General features: G+C 39.7%; 1 long non-coding RNA gene across 6 annotated transcripts in view; it reads right to left on the minus strand.

Annotated features, from left to right (window-relative positions):
* LOC103879725 overlaps positions 1-23,779 on the minus strand; it is a 70,014-nt gene extending 46,235 nt beyond the window's left edge. For 4 of the 6 annotated variants that reach the window (XR_004180070.1, XR_001897384.3, XR_001897385.3 and 1 more), the window contains exons 1-3: positions 22,007-23,779; positions 20,228-20,304; positions 9,686-9,896 (exon numbers count right to left, since the gene is read on the minus strand). This is a non-coding gene — a long non-coding RNA (uncharacterized LOC103879725). Of the gene's footprint in view, positions 1-1,730; positions 1,874-9,685; positions 9,897-20,227; positions 20,305-22,006 lie in introns of those variants that run through there. The other 2 variants (XR_640477.4, XR_004180069.1) reach the window with 2 other exon arrangements.
* Between the last annotated feature and the right edge of the window lie 474 nt (positions 23,780-24,253).

The raw sequence follows: 24,253 nt of genomic DNA on the forward strand, positions 1-24,253 counted from the left end.
ATTAAGTCATACTGGCTGTGTGTGGTGGCTCATGCCTGTAGTCCCAGCATTTTGGGAGGCCAAGGCAGGTAGATCATTTGAGCCCAGGAGTTCGTGACCAGCCTGGCCAACATGATGAAACCCCGTCTTTACTAAAAACACAAAAATCAGTTGGGCATGGTGGTGCATGCCTGTAATCCCAGCTACGTGGGAGGCTGAGGCACAAGAAAAGCTTGAACCCGGGAGGGAGAGATTGTAGTGAACCGAGATCATGCCACTGCACTCCAGTCTGGGCAATAGAGCGAGACTCCGTCTCAAAAATAAATAAAATAAAATTAAGTCACATTATGTCACTCTCAGCTCAAAACTCATTAAAGGCTTTCCAGCTTATTAGGAAAGCAAAGAACTTCGAATAGTCTACAAGGCTCACGGTTACCTTTCTGTCTTTATTTTACTTACTTCCCTACCCTCTTGTTCATAATTATTTTGTAGAATGTCCCCAGATTTGATGTTTTGTCATGATTAGAACCAGGTTCTGTATTTTGACAGAAAACTCACCTAAGTGATTGATGTGTATCTTCCCAGTACTTCGCATCAGGAGGCACATGCTATCTACTTGTCCCATTACTGGTGATGTTAAACTTGATCACTTCGTTAAGGAGCCTTCCACCATGTCTCTCCACTGTACAGATGTCACTTTCTCCCTTTGCAATTGATGAATAATCAGTGCAAATATCCCAATCACCAAATAACTTTCACCCAAGAGTTTTAGTGTCCATTGATCCTTGTGATCCTTGACTGAATCAGTTATTACTATGGTAGCTACATTATGGTGACTTTTTTCCACATTTACTGGTTGGTATTATCTGTAAGGACATGATCTCTTCTCACCAAGTAGGAACTATTCTAATGGCTGAGGTTAGCGTCAATAAAGTCAGAGAGATAGTGAGTCCAGATCATGAGCACCTTCTGGACCATGCTAAGGGACTCTGGCTTCATTGTAAGCACAATAAGAAAGCAGTGAAGGTACTGAACATGGGAGAAACATGATTACCTTTTGAAAAGATCAAATTTTCTTACCATTTTTCAGCTCTCAGACTGAGAGTTAATTTTTTTTTTTTTTTTTTTGAGACAGGGTCTTCACTCTGTCTCCCAGGCTGGAGTGCAGTGGTGTGATCTCAGCTCACTGCAACCTGCAACCCCCGTCTCTCAGGCTGAAGTGATCCTTCCAATCTAGCCTCCCGAGTAGCTGGGACCACAGGTACACGCCACCATGCCCAGCTAATTTTTGTATTTATTGTCGAGATGGGGTTTCACCATGTTGCCCAGTCTGATCTCAAACTCCTGTGTTGCCCCAGCAGGTCTCAAACACCTGGGCCCAAGCAATCCACTGGCCTTGGCCTCTCAAAGTGCTAAGATTACAGTCATGAGTCACAATGCCTGGCCTAGAAGAGTTAAATAAGTTTGATAATATATTGAGTTAATCAGGATATGTGGCAAGAAGGCATTCTTATTCATAACTAGTGACAGTATACACTGATACAAATTTAGGTGTCCTGTGCTACCTGGCACATTGGCTACATCTATAAGACCACCTAGGTATGTCAGTGAGCTTTGCTCTGCTCAAAGTATTTCTGACTTCTCTTTTAAAAACTATTACCAGAATTAACTTACGAACCACAAAGAAAAGCAGTCTCATTGCTTCATTTCTACCTTTATTCTTTATTACCAACACCAAACAGCACCTCAGATGGTAGTCAACTAAGTAATTCCTGTTTCCTGCAGCGGACCTAGTGAAAAACCAACGGTGCCTAAGGCGGAGCTGAAGGAAGAATTCTCAGCAGCAGTTCTCAGCAGCAGATCTCAGAAACAAGGCTGTCCTCCTCGGGCATATCTAGGGAGACGGAGGTTAAAGGGATGGAGACATTCTGTGCTGCTACGGAAAGAGGCAGTCCCTGTACTTGGGGCTCAGACAGTAAACACTCCAGTTTCTCTAGTTTCTTCTTCCCCCCCCTTCCTTTATTCAGTTCCTTGAGGCATATGGCAGATGCCAGCTGGTGGTAAAGGAAAGACAGTTTTCCAGGCCACAGCAAGCAGGGTGAGGGGTGGGGATGGCATTCTATATCCCCCCAATCTGGAACTGGAACCAGGTAGAGGTGGGGATAATCTGCAGGGGGACTGCGAAGTAGACTAGCCAGTGTAGATGAGTGCACTCATGCAGAGTGGCTTACCTCCCCCACCCCACCTCCTTCCTAGTGAGCTAAGGAGGACTTGGAACCAGAAAGACAATGAAGCACTCAGGTCTGTGCCAGGTCTTCCAGACTCCTCTTCCCTCCAGGTCAGAGCTCAAGAACCGGGCAGTGATTCCAATCTTATAAGAGCTTTGTTGGATGACAGCCAATGTTGAGCCTTGTCTGTCTGTAATTCTCTTTTAAATCTTCTGAGGTTTCCCCATTACTAAGCCCCCGCCCCCGACCCTCTCTTTGCCTGAAGATTAAGCTTTCAGGGAGATGTTATTTTTTTCCCACTATGTACCTGTTACTTGGATGGAGATTTCTTTTTAATTCTCCAACCAGAAAGAACTACTCATTTCCTTTTGACTCATGGCCTGAGACACACTTTGGATACAGAGTGGGGTGGACTAACTGAGGAACCTTTTAAAGAGAAGATGCAGTATCATTTAAATGCAGAATAGACTTCTAGCCCATTTGCCAAAAGCCATCCCAAAGAGGGCTGATATGGTCTGTTAAATGCTGTAATTATAGAGTTGAAACACGTACTCTTTCAGACATGAAAGAGTCAGAGGGCTTCTGCCATCCTGCCTGCCTAGACGAGCTGATCTGAGTACAATCACAGAGGAGCACTGGAAGATACCACAGCCCAGGTAGCCGGCCTGGGAAATGGTTTCTCAGACTGGAAAGAAGTCATCTGACCCAGGAATACTAAGAACCAAGTGAATTCCAAATTGTACACATGTGAGAAGAAACTAAGTGGTGACTAACCAAGTCATTTCCCTGTCCCAAAACCTCCTGAGCCTTCTCCTTGCCCCCCTCCCACCTCTTCCCTACCACTTACCTCTCTCCCTCCTCGCACTGCACACTCACTATCCCCACTGTGCCTCTGTTCAGGCTATGCTGTCAAAGTCAAATGCTACCCACCCTCCCTGCCCACCTTAATTGCCCCCACTGGAACCCTGCAGCAGTTTATGTTACAGACTGGGCTTTCAATCACCTGATTCCTCACAGCCTTATAATTGGCATTAGTGGCACCTGTGACAGCAAATCAAGGTCTTCCCAATACAGAGTATTTTTTTCCTACAGTTCCCACAAGGTTAGGCACAACATTGGTGCTTAAAAAGACTGATTGACCAACTAACATTTGACTTGGACATATAAATAAAGCCCGGGCATGGTGGCTCATGCCTGTAATCCCAACATTTTGGGAGGCCAAGGCAGGAGGATCACTTGAGCCCAGGAGTTTGAGATTAGGCTGGGCAACACAGAAAGATCCTGTCTCTGTTAAAAAAGAAAAAAGGAAATGTAAATAAAATAGCCCCATGCATCAGCAACAGTCACCACAACTGAACTGTCACACTTTTTGCACCATCTTCTGAATTCAGCATTGTCTTTCTTACACTGTGGGATGCAAATCATGGTATTCTTATGCCAAAACAACTCCTGTGCCTGTCTTGTACTCTGAAGACAGTAATTACTGGCCTTGAAGTTTTCTGTTGGCATGAGTACTATGATCCCTGAAGGAGTGGAATGCAGTAGCTACAGTTTCAACTGACACACATCTGACTCTATCCCCCAAGCCCCAAATGTGCAATAAAGAAGGTAAAAAATAAGCTGTCCACTGGGCTTCCAGGAACAGCGTGGAAACCTCAGATCTTATGGCCTGCCACACTGGAAGGCCTATGCTGATTTGAAAGAAGCTATCTCTAAAATCCACAGCAATGCTTCAGTGCTCCTAAGGGGCCACTTTACTTTTATAAGCTGGGTTGGGTGAATTGGTCCTCAACCTGCATCTCCTCCAGGCCACATCCTCACTCCAAACATACACATATTCCAAAGCTCATCAGAACCTTTGATCACAAAACAGACCATGATAGCAGCTGATCAAGATGGAACCCTATGAAAGGCAAAAAGAGCAGGGTGGAGGAAACATACCATGCATTTCAAGGAAAACAACTTAAAAATTAATGAGCTCTCAGGAAAAGACGGCATCACAAGAAAATCAATCAACCTAGATCTTCTGAGCACCTGTCAGTCGATCAAGAAGCATTTATTGCATGCCTACCATATATAAAGCACTGCTGGAAACGTTGAAGCAGACACAGAGACGCAGCATATATAAAAAGCAAATGTTTGGGGAAAAGTGATTTTAGCCTCTGATCTCAAGGGGCTTGTATTAGTCCGTTCTCGCACTGCTATAAAGAAATACCTGAGACTGGGTAATTTATAAAGGAAAGAGGTTTAATTGACTCACAGTTCCACCTGGCTGGTGACAGTTTGGCTGTGTCCCCACCCAAATCTCATCTTGAATTGTAGCTCCCTTAATTCCCACATGTTGTGGGAGGGACCCGGTGAGAGGTAATTGAATCATGGGGATGGGTGTTTCCCGTGCTGTTCTCATAATAGTGAATAAGTCTCATGAGATTTGATGGTTTTATAAAGGGGGGGTCCCCTACACAAGGTCTCTCTTGCCTGATGCCACGTAAGATATGTCTTGCTTCCCCTTCACCTTCTGCCATAATGGTGAGGCCTCCCCAGCCATGTAAAACTATGAGTCAATGAAACCTCTTTCTTTTATAAATTACCCAGTCTCAGGTATCTCTTTATTAGCCACGTGAGAACAGACTAATACAGCTGGGGAGGCCTCAGGAAACTTAATTATGGCAGAAGGGGAAGCAGGCACCTTCCTCACAAGGTGGCAGGAGAGAGTGTGAGCGTGTGAAAGTACAGGAAAAACTACCATTGATAAAACCATCAGATCCTGTGAGAATTGACTATCACGAGAACAACATGGGAGAACCACCCCCATAATACAATTACTTCCCTCCCTCAACACATAGGGATTACAATTCAAGATGAGATTTGGGTGGGGACGGAGACCCAAACCGTATCAGAGGTCATAACCTAAGTGGTGGTAATCAAATCTAAAGCACATTTTGTAGCACACACACTCGCTATTCCAAGGTTTCTTTCGTGAGTGTCCGTGTCACTGTCTTCCCAGGACCCCCAAAGGAGCCTTGTGCATGTATCTCATGAACATCCAAGTACCACTTGCTGTGGCAAGCAGGCGTAACTTTCAACAGGGGTGGTTAAGGAAGACTTTGCAGAGAGGATGGAATTTAAACTGGGTTCTGGCCAGGCACGGTGACGCACACCTGTAATCCCAGCAGTTTGGGAGACCAAGGCAGGTGGACCACCTGAGGTCAGGAGTTCAAGACCAGCCTGGCCAACATGGTGAAACCCCGTCTCTACCAAAAATACAAAAATTAGCCAGTGTAGTGGCGGGCACCTGCAATCCCAGCTACTCGGGAAGCTGAGGTAGAAGAATTGCTTGAACCCAGGAGGCAGAGGTTGCAGTGAGCCAAGATTGCGCCATTGCACTCTTGCCATTGCCTGGGTGATGAGAGTAAAACTTGGTCTCAAAAATAACTAAATAATAAAAATAAATAATAAATAAAATAAGCTGGGTCCTTATTTTATTTTTAGACAGGATCTCACTCTGTCATCCAGGCTTGAGTGCAGTAGCACAATCACAGCTCACTGAAGCCTCGACTTCCTGGACTCAAGCAATCCTCCCACCTCAGCCTCTCAAGTAGCTAGGACTACAGTTGCCTGCCACCATGCCCAGCTAATTTTTTTTTTTTTTAGACGGAGTCTTGCACTGTCACCCAGGCTGGAATGCAGTGGTGTGATCTTGGCTCACTGCAACCTCCGCCTCCCGGTTTCATGGGATTCTCCTGCCTCAGCCTCCCAAGTAACTGGGATTACAGGCGCCTGCCACCATACCCGGCTAACTTTTTGCATTTTTAGTAGAGACGGGGTTTCACTATGTTGGCCAGACTGGTCTCAAACTCCTGATCTCATGATCCACCTGCCTCGGCCTCCCAAAGTGCTGGGATTACAGGCGTGAGCCACTGCACCTGGCCCCACCCTTTTTTGTTTGTTTGTTTTGAGAGATGGGGTCTTGCTATGTTCATCAGGCTGGAAACCTGGGTGTTGATACATTTGGAAGCGCAGAGCAAAAGCCAGATTGATTTCCAAGGCAGAACGGAGCTCAGAATTTAAAAAGAAAGTTAGACATAGATAGGCCTAATTGTAATATGATGAATGCTCTCTTACCAGTATAAACAAATTACAAAGGGAGTGATGAGAAGGGGCAATGCAGTTTGGGGAGGGAAGGAAAAGTCTGTGGTGGAGGTGATAACCTGAACTTGGCTTTGAGGAATAAACAGTTTAATATCAGGGCATCAAGAGAAGGATATTCAAGGTACTTAGGATGAGAATAGGCAAAGGCACTGAAGCCAGAAAGAGACTTGGGGCAAGAATGTCTCTGTTGGGTCAAGACTTTGACAATGTTAAAGATTCAATTTTCTTCATATATGCCCCCCTGCTGTCTTTCCAATAAAGGTAAGCCCTGAAGCCTGACAGCCACAGGAAAGGAGAGGGTGTGTACTAGAGTAACAGCACAGTCGCTACTCAGCTGTGACCCTCAGGGCCTGCCTTTTATTATTTTGATTATTCTTTGGCATCTCTAGGAAGATGACAAGTAGTCTTCAAAGTCAAGCTTTACTGAGAATGAAAAGGGAGTTCTATATTCTAAGAGCTCCATTCACATACTAAAAGCAAAGCTTGGACAATTGAACATGAGTTTTACTCTAAGCCATGGATAAGAGAAACTCATAATATGATGTGAGAAGAGTCTCTTCATTAGGTAGGAAGTGGAATGACTCCCAGGGCAGGGAGAGAAAGATTCAGAAAGGAAGAGGAGATAGTAAAGAGAGAGAGAGAGATTGAGATTACAATTGCCCCGTTGGGAAATAAACAGAAACTGAGGGATGGGTATGCGAGTCTTAGAGCAGCAGGGTTAGTCAACTACTTTCCTGGCATAGCCTGGGGAAGACTGCAAGCCACTCAGAAAAGTCTACTCATGACTTAGAGGCTTACCCAGTATGGCACAGGAGCACTAGCTCAGCATTAGTGGAAGGAGGTGTCTAGTCAGTCTGAGAAAATGTTGGCTTCCCAAAGCTTGAGCAAGATATTCAGTACATCCCAAAGTTTCAACATCATCCCTTCCCACCCACTCCAAAGCCCAGCAGATTAATAGTCCCATAGTTGGGAGATGGAAGCTATTTAAGGTAGAGACCTTGAGACCAAAGGCAATGGCAGAGTTGTGGTCAGCAGAAGGGCATGACAGCATGTTAATAAAAGTCAGGGACTCACTTACATTAACCAGTAGATTCAGTGACATCCAACAAAGATGGCAGGATGAGCACCAGCAGGATTGTCAAGCACCTCAGCACATGCATTAGAGAAACTGTTTCCTATGTCACCTGGAGATGACTGTTCTCCTCACCCACTAGATGCCATCATGAGGAAGATAGGAAGAACCTTTGAAAACCTGAGCATTTATCCAAAGAGATGGTTTTAAGCCTGAGATAGGCGATTTGAATCGAAAGAGAATGTTATCTTTGATTGGCAAGTTTAAGGCCATCCACCTCTTCCCACACCCTCCCAAAACCAGATGGGATGCATGAGAAATTGATGTGAAATGAAGGAACTGTAACTTATGTATGATCCGAGTTGTAATGTGTGGGAGCTGGGAAGAGAGAAGAACATTGATAGAAAATCTGAAAGCTCACAGGGAATGTGGTCTAAAGCAGAGGTTTAAGTCCTGGCTGATAATCACTTTGGGTTTTCTGAAAATGCAGATCCCAATGCTCTAATTTCAGACCTGCTATATCAGAATCCCATAATTGAGACCAGGGAATCTGCATTTTAGAAGCTCTCCTTGTGACTACAATTTGGAAACCACTTATTTAACCACCAGTACAAAAACTGGCCTTGAATAAGACAGTACTTCCTCCAAGTCTGAGTACAGCACCCAGGGGCAATTGCAGCAAATGGAGGGGTGATTCAGTAAGGAGGGAGTGAAACTGAAAATCAACATGGTTTGTGTGAACTGGTCTCGACACACTTGGCTGTGAATAGCAGGGATAGAAAGTAGTTATGGGGGTTGCAAGGACGTTGTCTCAATTTTCCTGTTTCCTGTTGTCTTAACAGAGGAGGATTTACTGAGCCCATGTAGGTGCCAGAGTTTAAATTTTCAGAGGAGGAATAATTGACATACATATGAGTTCTAGAGAAGCCTTGCAGACTTACCCAGGGCTCAGAGCACACGGCTTAGTCCCGACATAAGAGACCATTTTTCCTCTGCCATTTGGCTAAGAAGCTGAGGAAAAACTGGCAGTGAGGGAGGTTGAGAATGAAAGTTCTGGAGAGTCACCTAAGAGATGGTAAAGACATACCTCATGTCTTGGCTTCTAGAGCCCGGAGATAAGATCAGCTTCCCTTGAAAATGTTAGCTCCCATGCCACATTTAGTCAAGACAACAGTAACAAAAGGCTTTCTTCAGGGATGCAGTGGAAATGAGTTTGAGATAAAAAGGAATTTATTTATTTGCACCTATGTATTGTTCAGAAGTTTTAGGTCTTATGAAAAAAAGTTCTTTATAAATTATACACAATTGGGTAGCTTTAAAAAATACCAAAATATACAGTGGTCACCCTAAAACTAACACTTTTGGATAATACACTTATAAATTGGAAAATGAGAAAAGATAGAGTCTAACTGCCTAAACAACTTATTAAAAACATTAACAAGTAATAACATATTTTAATGTAATACTGCTGATTAATTTGTCACATTTAATACATGTCCAATATATTTTCTATGTACTGTGAAAGTTTTTGGGAAAATAAAGTAACTTGGGTTGCAGAAACTGCAACTTTTCACAAAGATTACCCAGAAAATACTTTTGCCTAGGCACTGCCTGTCCAACTTCAGACTGGCACCACCCTTGCTATTGATCTTTGTAACCAAGGACAATTATCTCAAAACAATTATGCAACCCTCATTTTTCTTTGAACTCTTTGTCTTCCTTTACTTCCCTGAATACACACATAGTTTATCACGACATGGGTCTTTTTTTTTTTTTTTTTTTTTTTTTGAGACGGAGTTTTGCACTGTTGCCTGGGCTGGAGTGCAGTGGCACATCTTGGCTCACTGCAACCTCCACCTCCCAGGTTCAAGTGAGTCTCCTGCCTCAGTCTCCCAAGTAGCTGGGATTACAGGCAACCACCACCACACCCATCTAATTTTTTGTATTTTTAGTAGAGAGGAGGTTCCACTATGTTGGCCAGGCTGGGTCTCTAACTCCTGACCTCATGATCGGCTTGCCTCAGCCTCCCAAAGCACTGGGATTACAGGCGTGAGCCACCGCATACAGCCCATGACATGCGTATTTCTACTGCAATGCTATATTCCCAAATAGAGTTTTCTTTTAGAGAGCCTCTCTGTGTTGACATAAATGGTGTTCAGCAGTAGGACCTGAAGTAGGACACATTTCAGAGGGAATTGGTGATCTCAGAACCAGTATGCAGTACTCACAGGAGCCCTTTGGGCTCTCTACTTACATAGCTTATCTGTTCTGCCCTGGTGAGTCATCTCTCAGGCGGAGGCTCCCACTTTTGGCAGAGGCGTTTTGACTTGACTTTGGAGTCGTCTTGGTTCTAAGACCACTTTCATAGAGGACTTTACATCCCTCCTGGCATGACAAAAGACTTTTTGTCTTTCCTGGCAAGTCCTTTTTGATATAAAGACAAGTGTCCCTCTGGTTTGAGTACTCTGGATTTAAAAAAAAAAAAAAATTGTTTTAGAGACAGCGTCTCACCATGCTGCTGAGGCTGGTCTTGAACTCGTGGGCACAAGAGATCATCCTGCCTCGGCCTCCCAAAGTGCTGGGATTACAGGCGTTGGCCACCACGCCTGGCTGAGTACTCTGGATTCTGAGGCATGCCTTTTCTGGTGAATTTACTTTGGGTTCTTCTGTGTTATTTATTTATTTTTTAATCTGCATGACTGGGTTAAAACTTTTGGGAACACTGATTTTGGTTTTGTTTTGGTAACATGCACCTGTAAATGATTTGGCTCTTTTCCCATTTCTGAGCATCTCCCAGAAGTGAAAATAAACATTCTAAATTTTGGGTACAGGATGGCTCGTTAAAAGTCACTAGGGCACTTGCCACCAACTAAAACACAAGTCCAAACACCTGACTTCTCTGTCAGGATTTATAGAATTTTCTTTGCTCTTAAGAGATTGAGAAGAAACAAAATGGAAATTCTCAAACATTAAGGCATGCCCGCTTTTCTGGGACTTCAGATCAGCTATGTGGCTTTTCTCATGCATGTTTTTGGATCAATGACCATTATAGAGATTAAACTCCCCAAGCTTGTTTATTCTTAGTACCCAGAGACTACAGCTATAGAGTTGACATGTAGAATCTTCTAAGTTCTCTGTTTTGTTTTTATTTTCTGCCTACTTTAAATCTGCTGAAGTTTCTGCAGGTGTTGAGATAAAACTCATTCCTTACAGCATTCCAGCCAAGACCAAAAAAAGAAAAAAAAAGGTCTTAAAGGGCCTTCAAATTAATGGCTTTACAAATTACAACAGCTCCAAGTATCCCTTTTAATGTAAATTCAGGTTTTCTTAATAACTGCTTAGGGTGATGGAACAGTTAATTAAAGGATTAATAGCCTAGAAGAACTAGATAAATATTTATAAAAATTAGGCTCTCAACCAGTTCAAAATCTTGAGCTCAGGGCAATAATACAAGGTATCTCTGGTCTAGCATAAAAATTGTTTGCCTGCTGGCCGGGCGCGGTGGCTCAAGCCTGTAATCCCAGCACTTTGGGAGGCCGAGACGGGCGGGTGACGAGGTCAGGAGACCATCCTGGCTAACACAGTGAAACCCCGTCTCTACTAAAAAATACAAAAAAACTAGCCGGGCGAGGTGGCGGGCACCTGTAGTCCCAGCTACTCGGGAGGCTGAGGCAGGAGAATGGCGTAAGCCCAGGAGGCGGAGCTTCCAGTGAGCTGAGATCTGGCCACTGCACTCCAGCCTGGGCGACAAAGCGAGACTCCGTCTCCAAAAAAAAAAAAAAAAAAATTGTTTGCCTGCTATGCAAAGGCCAAAAAAACCAAAACAAAACCCCCCATCCACAACTGCTAAAACGCTTCCCTGCCCGCACTGACTAGTCAAAAAAACCAGAATGGCAAATAAAAAATTCATTACTAAAAATTCAAGGCCACTTGGAGATTGTTTTTTCTTATACAATTCAGCTAGTCCTAGCTAAAAATGTAAGCATTTAAATATTTAACATTAAACTCATTTGAAACTGAAAAAAGGGAAAAAAGGGGTTGGGGAGGTGGGATGAGAGGTTTTTAAAAAATCCAAACTGCTATTTACTGAAACTTTTGGTTCACAGCCATCATAAGATTACCTATTCTATAAGTCGACCCAGTTGAGCAGGTCCCATTTTCTCAGAAATACAATTTGAATCCAATAACTGTCTTTTATAAACCAGCAAGTCTGTATTACTATCGTATGACTAAAATTCTAAAATAAAAGCTATGTTTGTGTATGTGTATGTTTAGGTGTGTTTACACATATGTACATATATTATGTTGTATGTTGTGTCTACATAGTAAAATCTGGTATAGTTGGCCACAAATCCAAGGAATTCTATTCATGTTGGCTCAGATAAATGAGGGCTAATATAAAATATATAGTAATTAACACAAATGCCTTTTAGTTCATATAACTTAAGTAAACATTTGATAAGCTGGTTTTAAAATAATTGGTAAACCAAAAATAAGTGTCTTTAAAATTTTTGCCTGAATTAATATACTACTCAGTTTTATATTTGTCTCTGTTAGACATTTTAAGGTCATAAAACTATAAACTCAACTTAAAAACAGAATGATCTTTGTGTAACTGTAAGTTGGACTAATTTAGTATTACTGATTTAATGAAAACAGCTGTATCCTCTGAGTTACTGGCAAAATACCCATGTATTTCATTTTTATGGTTCTTAATTGAACACATGATATTCACAGGTAATAAAAATGGTTAACAGGAAAATCACTTGAAATGATTAGTTATGTCTAGTATCTCAGTTTTTATAAGTAATCTAAGAATAACTGTTAAAAATGAATTGGATGGGTATACATGGGATAAGCAAGGGTGAGACACGGTGGTATGTATCTATAGTTCCAGATACTCAGGAAACGGAGGCAGAGGATTGAGTTTGAGGATGGAGTGTGTACAATTGTGCCTGTGAATAGTCACTGAACTCCAGCCTAAGTAATACAGCAAGACCTTGTCTCTAAAAAACAAACCAAAACAATGTTTTTAAAAATAGGATGTTAATGAACTTTTCATGTATTTGAAATCTTATAAATTAATATTCATTAAATGGATCATTTCCAAATAAAATAAAAACCAATACATAAATTGTTGAAAATATTAGTTTGTTCTTGGCTTCCTAAATTATAGAAAGACTAAATATATTTGGGTCTATTAATACACAAAGTTATAAGGAAACATGTTTCTAAAAATTATAAAATGGTTCTCATCTATAAAATGCTGATATAACAGTTCAAAATTTTGCTTCCTAGGTTTTCACTAAAAATTAAGGTTAATAAGAGTTAAAATTGGAAAATAAAGAATTCCATATATAAAGTGTACTAAAAAAGATACGTTTTGATGAAAAAAGTTATAAGGTATAAAAATTGTTTTTTATTGGGAAAAAATAGTTGTTTAAATTCAGAGTTTATTAGAGGTTGTTTCAAATATGGAAACAAGATAGAAAGGAACCACTAAATAGGAGAAGAAGAGAAATATGAAGGAAGTTAATGGGTGTGAGAATGTACCTTTGGTAAGGAAGGTTACAAAGTTAACAGAATAATTCTGTATGAGTCTTGCACAGTAAATTTTTGTCCTAAAGCAGGATGACCAGTTGTTTAAGGGGAAGTATAAAACAAAGCAGAACGTTTAAGCATGTCACTGAAGGTCTGTGCAGGTCACGAAAGGTTCATGAAGGACATATTTATGAAAGGAGTTTTGTGTGTAATTAAGTTGGCTATAGGTTAGAATGCAATCATAAGATATTGAGCTTACATATATATTTACACATATGTATACATACAATAACACAGTATATTCTATACATATGCTATGTATTTGTATATACACTATAGTGTAAATGCTATACATGCACATTATATATATACACACACACACACACACACACACACACACACAAATACTAAAAATTCGGTCCCCAATGTTAGAACAAGGTTCTTTTTAAGGATCTGGTCTTAATAAGATTGAAAGAGGTTTTAATTTTTTTTTTTTTTTGAGACGGAGTCTTGCACTGTTACACAGGCTGGAGTGCAGCGCCATTCTTTAGGCTCAACCTCCCAAGTAGCTGGGACTACAGGCGCCTGCCACCACGCCGGGCTAATTTTCTGTACTTTTAGTAGAGACAGGGTTTCACCGTGTTAGCCAGGATGGTCTTGATCTCCTGACCTCGTGATCCGCCCGCTTTGGCCTCCCAAAGTGCTGGGATTACAGGGTGAGCCACTGCGCCTGGCCGAGTTTTTAATTTTTAATTCTAAAATCAGCCATCTTCTAAACCGTAGTTTTAATTTCTGCCATATTTCCTTCTGAGATCCGTTTAATTTCCCCTGGATTCAGGTTAGAAAGGCTGTCTTTTTTCATTTAAAATGGTCATTTCATTTCTTGAGGTAGAGTTTTCTTCTTGAAGATCTTGATTTATATCTTACAAGTTCAACCTTTGCTGTATCTTGCTGCACCTTATTTGCAAGTCACACATCATTGCCTTCAGCTTTTTCTCCCCTTAAGAAGGTACATCTTTTTGTTTGGCGGGGGTGATAACTCAACTTTTTCATTAGCTCCTGTAACCTTTTTTTCCTCTGGTTCTAACTCTTGCTGTTACGAATTGATACTGAAATGTTCTGTAGAAGGCCTAGAAAAGCAATGTTTTCCTCCCGTACAACTTGATTCTGAGTTCTTGGCTCTTCTTGTTGTTTGAATCGTTCCACGCAACCAGGACATTTCTCGTAATATTTCCAAGAGCCATGTATTCTACTCCACATACTAGCTTTCTTTACATTCCTCTATAATAAGGCACACACTCATAACCTTGGAAATACTCTTCCTGTGTCTGATTAAATTCAAGTACCTTTTCATCAGATTCAACTTTCAGAATATCCAAATAGGCTTCCCGTAAGGAAAGGCAGTCACACTGCAAGAGGTTTTTCTTTACCATTTTGGTAACTGGCCTAAGAAAGATTTTATGTTCTATCAAGATAAATTCTTGTGTTTCAGTTTTGTTTTTTTTTTTTGCTTAGGAAAAATGAAGCTTTGAAAAGATGAAGGTTTTTAAATGTATGTAATTTTCTGTACTGCTTCTGGTCTTTTGATTATTGTTTTTGTTAAATATTTTACAGTGACCTGTGATTCTGTTTTGAACCCTTTGACATCTTTGACAGCCTTCTCTAGGATCAAGTTCTAAATTAGGTGTTTTTGACTTAAAATTACCTTTGGAGTTTTCCCCTCGGGCCTCTGGAAAGCCTCAGAGTATGTGTATGCCATCTGGTAGAGAAGTTAGCTAATTAGGCTTGTTTGATGTATTAAATTGTATGAAAAGCATTGTCTAATGATGTAATACTAGACACAGTTACATTTACGAGTATGTTATTGATATGAGTATTCCAAAATTGTATAATGCCGTTAGAAATGTCATCAGTCATAATTCTGATTATGCTGCTTGCCACAAAAATAACCAAAACTACTTGTCTATTGTTGGTTATGGTAAACTCTCATCAGATTTTTAATCATGGTTATTCTAAGTTTTTGTCATTCCCAGTTACTGCTTTTTCTCTAAAAGTATTTGCAATAAGATTCATGAAAAAGATGCTAGCACATTTTAAATACAGGTTACTAATAACTTTAATGCCAATGGACTAAATATTTTTTCAGAACTTGAATGGGTCCATGTAACTACTAATTAAGATCAACCACAACAAAAAAGTTACATGAGACTGAGTAACTGAAGATGTTTGTAACTTTTATGTGAAGCATTATTGGTTTTTTACTTAAATGTTTTGTTTTTCATATTAAAGGAAATTATCTCATGGTATCTATAGTTTACAGCAATTTGGAATACTTTTGTGAACAAAGGTGGAAATATTTGCTTTTCCTTTCTTCTTGATTCCTCCAGTTTGGAAACTGAGTATTCATTTGTTTTTGTTTTTGAGACAGAGTCTTGCTCTGTTGTCCTGGCTGGAGTGCAATGGCACGATGTTGGCTCAATGCAACTTCTGCCTCCAGGGTTCAAGCAATTCTCCTGCCTCAGCCTCCCAAGTAGCTGGGACTACAGGCATGCACCACCACGCCCAGCTAATTTTTGTATTTTTTAGTAGATACGGTGGCTGGGCGGGGAGGTTTCACCATGTTGGCCAGGCTGGTTTCAAACTCCTGACCTCAGGTGATCCACCCATCTTGGCCTCCCAAAGAGCTGGGATTACAGGCATGAGCCACTGTGCCCAGCCTATTTCTGAGTATTCTTAAGGCAATATGATTTGCTTAAGTTAAATAAAAATCTGCTCTCATTATAACAGAATACAATTGGAAACACTGGTTGTATTACCAAGACTTTGACTGAAATGTCGTATTTGAGAATCTGTAGATGCCTGGCTTCAATGTTCTCAGCATTACACTGAATTAAAAACTGTCATCTCCTGGCAGGCCCAGGAACCTTAAAACTATAGGTAAAATCTAAGTCTACCTTGATTTAGCTTCCTAGCCTCAAGGAGGTTTTTAAATCTGAGATTACTGTGACCATACTACTATTCTTGCAGACAAAATCTGATAAATTTTACAAATCTGTTTTATTCTGAATATCTTTGGTAAAAATCTGGATAATTTTATGTTTCTGAAGGAAGCTATATGTACCTGTTATTAGATCGCAGCTCTGTACTCTGTTTTGAAACTCCTGTTATCCACCTGCAGACCGGATTTGCTCCTGAACCCTCCTAATTTCCTTCAACATTTGGCTATAACTCTCTAAGAAAAAAAAAACAAACAAACTACTCCCATGCTCTGAGGCCTATAAGCTAAGATGTGATGAATTTTTAAAGGAGCAAGTCTCATGGTAATGTATGGGTCACACAAAAGTTCACCACACCAACCAATGCCACAGCTAGAGACATTCAAACTGCAAACCAGGACAAAAAGTTGATGATTTCAGGCTGTAGACATTTTCCCCAAGACATCATAGCAAGAATTGTATTATAATTTGATTTATTCAATTGGTTGCCTTTAAGCCTAGATTCAGGGCTCAAAACCATTATGCAAACTGGGATTGTTACATTACTATTAATTTTACTTTGTATATTTCCTTTTTAAACTTTTTATCTGTTATTTGTCAAATTTTTTGCAGAAAGAAGTACAATTCCTAACAGATAATGCTAGAGCCGAGCACTCTGAGGGGACAACGAGGGACTAAGGAAAAAAATTTAAAAACTTAATAATAGACTCCAGGTGGACTTAGCCTGAGTGCCACTCCCTTCAAACCTCCCTGCACTCAAAGGTGGCTAAAAGGGTTTTAACACTGACTTTTAGTTGCCAATCACTCCTGCCAATGCAGGATGCAGGACCAGACCAATAATCTGGGAAAGGTCTATTCTGTCAGCAAGGGACAACCAAAGCCTAACTACAAGATGACTGATCATAGATACTTTTGGAAAAATACATTGATCAAGAGAGGGAAAGGTGAAAGCTATTAGAATCAAAACGGAGTCATGTTTCCAAAAGCCCTGACAAATGGAGCCAGGAAAGTCCATGAAAAGAGGGTTCTTACACACTACCTCAAAGACCCAGAAGAAACCATGCCAGCTTGCACGAACACTATTCCCAACCTTACACAGAAAATACTTTTGCGACACCTGCCTAGAAGCTCATTGTCCAATCCCAAACCGGCAGCATCCTTGTTATTAATCCTTGTAGCCAAGAACTATTATTTCAAGAGAATTACATAATCTTTATCTGTCCTTTAAAAACCTGTCTTCCTTTACCTTCCCGAATACACACAGTTTACTACAGCATGCATACTGACTTCACAATGCCCTATTCCCAAATTAACATCATTTTCTTTTAGAAAGCCTCTGTTATTTAGGTTGACAGTTATTACACCTGAAAACTAAATGCTAGCTGATCAATAAAATTCTTTGGTTCTACTGTATACTTTTATTTGGGGACATCTGCTTCCAAACACACTAATTACAGTACACTCACTTTTTAATATAGACAGTATACATTTTTTAAAATCACACAAAAAGTATGTCTAAAATTTTTATATTTAATTTCAAACACCAAACTTAAATAGACCAATAACACAGATCTTCTGTGGTCCACAAATCATGGTAAAAAACTTTGTTTTCATATGCCCATTATGGCTTGCTGACTGGCTTACTGCATTTTAGATTTTCCTTATGATTTTAGTAGCTTTCTCTAATGGAATGTGCTGAGTGAAGCTTCAAACATTTTCCATTGAACATACACAGATATCAAAATAAAGACTGGAAAAAATATACACCAAACAGTCATTTTCTCTGGTTGTTGGAATCTGGGTGATTTTTTAAAGTCCCATCCACTGTGCTGCCAGTAAAAGACCACAAAATATTTTTGTGTATTTACAGGAACGTGATAATCAAAAGTTGTTGTGGGACCATTCAAGATGAGTGCAGGGAAGGGAAGCCCATTTAAACATATATTCAAGGAAAAATAAATTAAGTTACCTGAACATTTGGGTAGAAATATTGAACACTGCTATGGTCTGTCTCCCAAACTGTCCCTCAAATGCATCATGAGATTTTATCTTCATTGTGGTGGTGGTTGAGAGCTGGGGCCTAGTGGGAGATGTTTGGTTCACAGAGGCAGATACCTCATGAATGGCTTGGTGCTGCTCTTGCAATGAGTTCTCACTCTCTCAAGACTAGATTAGTCCCCATGAGTGGGCTGTTAAAAAGAGACTTGTTTGGTTGTTGTTAAAAAGTGGGTCGTTTGCACTTCTGCTTCCCCTTTGCCCTTCTCCATCAAGCTATGAACCAGCAGCAAAGCCCTTGCCAGAAGCCAGGGTCATGCCCTTGAACTTCCCAGCCTGTAGAACTGTGAGCTTTTTTCATAAGTGACCCTGCCTCAGATATCCTGTTACAGTAACACAAAACAGACTAAGGCACACAAAAGCTGAGGACTGATGTCTACTCCACTTTCAAGGGCTACCAAACACAGCCACATCACCAAAGAGAAGCTCACTTCCTGACCTCCTTAGAAGCAGAAACTTGACTCTCCGGGCAAGATAACTGTTGTTTTTTAAAAATTTCAGCGTCAAAGTTAAAACATACCATGATCAGTCAACCAAATTACTGCTAAACCAGTACTGGGAAGCTTCCTAAAGCACTCTAAGCTTCTAACAGCCAGCATGAAGTAAAGCAGATAGCATCTTTGCATTTAAGAAGTCAAAGAAAGGTTTTGGAAATGGCATTAACATAAATGTTCACATTAAGAGAAAAAGGTTTCCCTGAATTGAATGATTCTTTCTACTTTCTAGTGCTGGACAGGATAGGCTCAGACTTAAGAGTGTTAACTTCCAGTCATGTGATAATGGCCAGGAGCAACCACAATGCTTAACCTTTAGATAGAAAACACATTCCTTTGCTTTTGTCTTCCTTATGTATGTTAGATTAGGCTTCTATTCAATCCTCTATGAGTTAAAACATTTAGAACCAAATAGGCCATTTTATTAAGACCCAGCTTGAGCACTCTTCAGCTTCTCCACATTTTCCATTATTTGCTGGCAAACTAGTACAGTAACCTGTTAAATACAAAGCAAGGGTGTGGTAGATTGACTGCATTTAAGGCTCCAATTCTTCACCCTTCCTGTGTTCTCTCCCTTGGTCTAATAACTCTGTAGTGCCTTCTCACACTGGGTTTAGCCATGTGGCTTGTTTCTGGTGAATGCTGGTTAGCATGAAGCATGCAGACATGAAAGGGAATTATGGGATTGGGCTTGGTTGTTATTGCCTTCTACAACCTCCACAAACACATGCTTGTTTAATGGAGGATAGGAGGCACATGGAAAAATGCCAAGTCCTTCCAGTTGAGGCCAATTCCCTCATGAACGAGGAAAGACTACAACTGCTCCAGAGACACCTAACCAAAATCACTTATCTAATTCATAAACTCTTTATTGCTGCACACCACTGGGTTTTTGTGGTTGCTACAAGTTACTTTTGTGGCAACAATTGCTCCAGTATGTTTTATGTGTTATTTCTGAATTTGACATCTTATTTGAAAACTTTCTTAGAGAAAGATTTGTTAATTAGCAGAGTAACCTTCGCCTGGTATTCTGTAGACTGTGCAGATTCAGTCATCCAATATTGAGTACCCACTTTGAGCTGAATGATCTCTCAAGTGCTCTCACTTAATTATCATAACTACCCTGAAAACTAACTTCCTCATTTTAGGAAACTGGAGGAAATGAAGAACTTTAAGGCAGACTGATGAAAAGATTTATCTAAAGTCACATAAATTGGCACAGTCAGGGTCCAAACCCCAGGCCTCTGATTCTGAGTCAAATTGCATTTTCCATTACATCGGAAATGACCAAGGATTAAAATTAGCAGAATGTTATTCTGTCCAGCCATTAAAATCCAAAAAACTTTTGTTCTAAGTAGGCAATGGAGTTTTCATTCCATTATCCAAGATAACTGACTATATAGAACTGTTTGCTTCAAGCACTCCATCCTTAGTATTCTTGTTAAAAATGGCCTTTAAGATATTGCTATTCCCAGTCGAGAAATACCCAGACAACTAAAGAGACTAAAGTCATGTAAATCATCCATTTCCCAGTTTAATCTTGAAGTGAAATTTATGTTCAATATCCCTCTCCAGCCAGTCACTATGTAAATTTTGAATTAAGACATTATTACTTGGTGGCAATATTGGTTAGAAAAAAAGTACATCCACCTTTACAATGGTCACATAACAAATGTGGAAAGAGTGGCTATAAAAAAATAACGCACCCACCTTCAATCAAATGCAATCTTTTAAAGAATACAAACAAGCCAGATTCTCAGATATCTCTCCCTTTTGCAATTTTGATTCTGAAAAAAATATTTAAAGGAATCAATTAGGTATTCTAAAAGAAGGCAGTTTTCTAGGGGTTTCTTTAATTATGGGGGTTAGGTGTAGAGAGATAAAAACAGGAAGCAGTGCATAGGTAGTATGAAGTAGACATTTTGGCAAATAAAAATTGCACCATATGACATGTCACACAGAAATTGTTAGACTTCGAATCCTAAAATTTAGTTTACTAAATGTAGCTTTTTATGTCTTATATATTTTACCAACAAATAATTATGTTAAATTTAAGCATCTGAATCCTGAAACGATAAAGAACAGGAAAATAATGACTAAGCTAATAACTATACCTTTGGAGTATAAAATTTTGTCAGTGGTTTTCATTTTAGAATTAAAAATTTGAATTTCCCTTTGCCTACAAGTGTTAAGGAACTTGCAGCAGCAAATTCCCCCATTAACAACTTCAAAGCATAGCAAGAATCCACAGTGGTTTACAGGCCACTAATTCTTTCATAGATGAAAGCATTCAATTATCTCTATAAAATTCAATTCCTTAGAATATGTGTTTGTGATTGACGATACACATTTTTAAATGTGGTGATAACACAGGCTATTATTCATGATTTAAAAGTTGAAACTTTGATTTAACATGATTTAAAAGAAGTAACTTGTGGTTCTTGGGTAAAACACACACTGATATGTTTTTTTCAATATAAAAGAGCAACCTAGACATTCCTATAAAACATTTTTATTCCAGGTGGTAAGCTAGGCTTAAATTTTCACTTTTCAGCCAAGCGCGATGGTTCACGTCTGTCATTCCAGCACTTTGGAAGGCCGAGGCAGGCAAATTACCTGAGGTCAGGAGTTCAAGACCAGCCTGGCAAATATGGTGAAACCCCGTCTCCACTAAACATACAAAAAGTAGCCAAGGCATGGTGGTGTGCACCTGTAATCCTGGCTACTCAGGAGGCTAAGGCAGGAGAATCACTTGAACCTGGGAGGAGGAGGCTGCAGTGAGCCAAGATTGCGCCATTACACCCCAGTCTGGGCAACAGAGCAAGACTCCGTCTCAAAAAAAAAAAAAAAAAAAAATCATTTTTCCCACAGCAGCACATTTTTAAACAGCAAACCATTTAGAAGTGAGTCATCATTTGTATTAAAACCTTATTTACATGGTACTTATATTTTAAGTAGTTTGATCAGATACTGCCACAATATAGTTTAGAGATAAGGCCTCTCATGAAGGAAAACTTTACAAGATTTAAAATCAGAGCAAATGAATTTCTTAAGTTCATGATATGTACTCTCAATGGAGAATCGCTGTTGGGCAGTGGTTAAGGCCTCTGATTTACTAATTATCAGAAAAATCCACATACACACAAAACTCTGCTAAAATTCCAATGGCTTCTCTAGATGAATAATCTTTGGCTGTGAGCAAAAAAGTTAACTACGTTTCACTTAATACACATATACACACACACACACATACAGACACACACACACACTAGGGTGTATATGCAGCAACTTCCTCATCCTCATTCCACTTGTAGCCCATTCTTGGCTGGGTTATGGCTTGTAATCTCAGAACCACTGCCCCCAAAATGACTGCTCAGTAGCACAATCTCACTGTAAACTATGGAACCCAAACTATATGGCTATCCTTGGCTTTTAACTCCAAGCTATCTAGACCTTGTGATTGTATGTGGGCTTCATAGCAGAACCTACCCAGCTTGTGGTTATCGATTTTCTGCTCACCATGTAAGCAGTAGCTCAATAATACTGTCCAGTTTTCATGCATATCCAGACACACAGGTGAGAGTTCTGTTCCAAGATCTCCTTTTGACCTTCTTCAAAGGTCTCCATCTCTCCAAATCGAATGTATTCTTCAACCCGGGGCTTAAACTGTACTCTGCCCATCTTCTTCCTGGACCAAACTGTTCAGAAGTTAACTTCTTTTTCTTGTCATCACATCTCCTTCCTAAACTACTTTAGAACTTAAGTAATTTTATTTTCACGTAACACTTAGAAAGGTGCAGAGGCAGCCAACAAAACTATTGAAGACAGACTGTAAAAACTGGCAAATCTCCATCTCAAATTCCATTTATTCTATAACCAATAAAGTCATGCAGCTTGGACTGGGGCACAGTAATACATTCTGTTCTCATGTAGCTTCCTAAAGAGCTTGCTTAGTTTATTGTTCATTTATCACTGAACCTGTCATCTGCTATGTCTGATTCAACGTTCTTGCCTTTCATTAATGTGATTTTAAGAATTACTGCATGTCTCACTATGGCAAAATAGCATGACATTTGTTTTACAAAATCAGTTAAACCAATTCTACAAATATTTCCATACCCATTTATAGCAGCAGAAGATAATTTTTATGTGCAAATTAGCTTTTTGGGTTTTTCTATTCCTATATTTGTAAACTTGTAATTTTTAGGTTGGGCTTACTGTATATTTTGATGAAAAGGGTGACTCTGTCAAAGGGGAAGCTAGATAACTGTACGTTGCAAACATGTTCATGAACACATTCTTCATCCAAACTTAGACAAACCTGGAGCTTACAATAATTGCATTGGATGACATCAGTTTGATACTGATATGCCTGCTTCCTGCACTAAGAGGCTTTCAATCTATTTTCAAGAGGGAAAAAATATGCCAAGTGGGGAGACAGCCCAAACACAGACCTTAATACTTCTCTCATACTCTTCAGCCACTTGATGAACATGTGGAATTATGGATGCTAGGGCCATTAGAAAAATCTCCTGATACAGATCAGTGTCACTACTTCAAGCTAAGCAGTGGCAGGCAATGCAAGGGTGAGGTGACAATGTAGAAGGATCTCCTCTAGTCATCCCTCAGTGTTGTTGTTCAATGTTGGGAGGTCCCTTTTAGATTGTTTATATAGTGGCAGGTGGTAGCAATTATAGTAAATCTTCTTGGGTTTCCTCGTAATAAAAAAGTGTTGATAAAACTCTACCAGTCCCAGGGCTATCCAATGCCATGCGGAATAGTGTATTTTAGCATTTGAGGTCCCTTTTTGTTGCATACTAAAGCATGTTTAAAATGGTTTGCAGAAAACAGTCTGCTAACCAGAAAAATACTGATTCATCCACAGAACTGAATTCTTGCAAGGCACAGAGGAAGAGTGGCTGACCTAAATATTTCTCATTTTTAAAATTATTTCATATGATTATATGAGATTATATCTTATCTAGTATTTTTCAATGGAGCCTTAAAAATGTTATTTTGTTAAAAATATATTTTAGCAAATTTCAACTCTGAAGATGTTTTTGTTTACAGCATAGATCTTATGTATTAGAGCACTAATGTGGCATAGGCAAACTCTAAAATAAATAAAAATGTATAAATAGCACTGTGCAGTGTGTGGTGTGTGCCTGTTATGGGGCAATATTAAGTAGTATAAATTTATCTGCCAGGGGGATAGGATAATCTTTTACATAACACCAAATTAAAAAAACAAAAACATGCACTCTTAAATAGTGTATTTTAGCATTTGAGGTCCCTTTTTGTTGCATACTAAAGCATGTTTAAAATGGTTTGCAGAAAACAGTCTGCTAACCAGAAAAATACTGATTCATCCACAGAACTGAATTCTTGCAAGGCACAGAGGAAGAGTGGCTGACCTAAATATTTCTCATTTTTAAAATTATTTCATATGATTATATGAGATTATATCTTATCTAGTATTTTTCAATGGAGCCTTAAAAATGTTATTTTGTTAAAAATATATTTTAGCAAATTTCAACTCTGAAGATGTTTTTGTTTACAGCATAGATCTTATGTATTAGAGCACTAATGTGGCATAGGCAAACTCTAAAATAAATAAAAATGTATAAATAGCACTGTGCAGTGTGTGGTGTGTGCCTGTTATGGGGCAATATTAAGTAGTATAAATTTATCTGCCAGGGGGATAGGATAATCTTTTACATAACACCAAATTAAAAA

The sequence above is a fragment of the Papio anubis genome, chromosome 19 (assembly GCF_008728515.1).
Source record: "Papio anubis isolate 15944 chromosome 19, Panubis1.0, whole genome shotgun sequence".
NCBI lineage: Eukaryota > Metazoa > Chordata > Mammalia > Primates > Cercopithecidae > Papio > Papio anubis.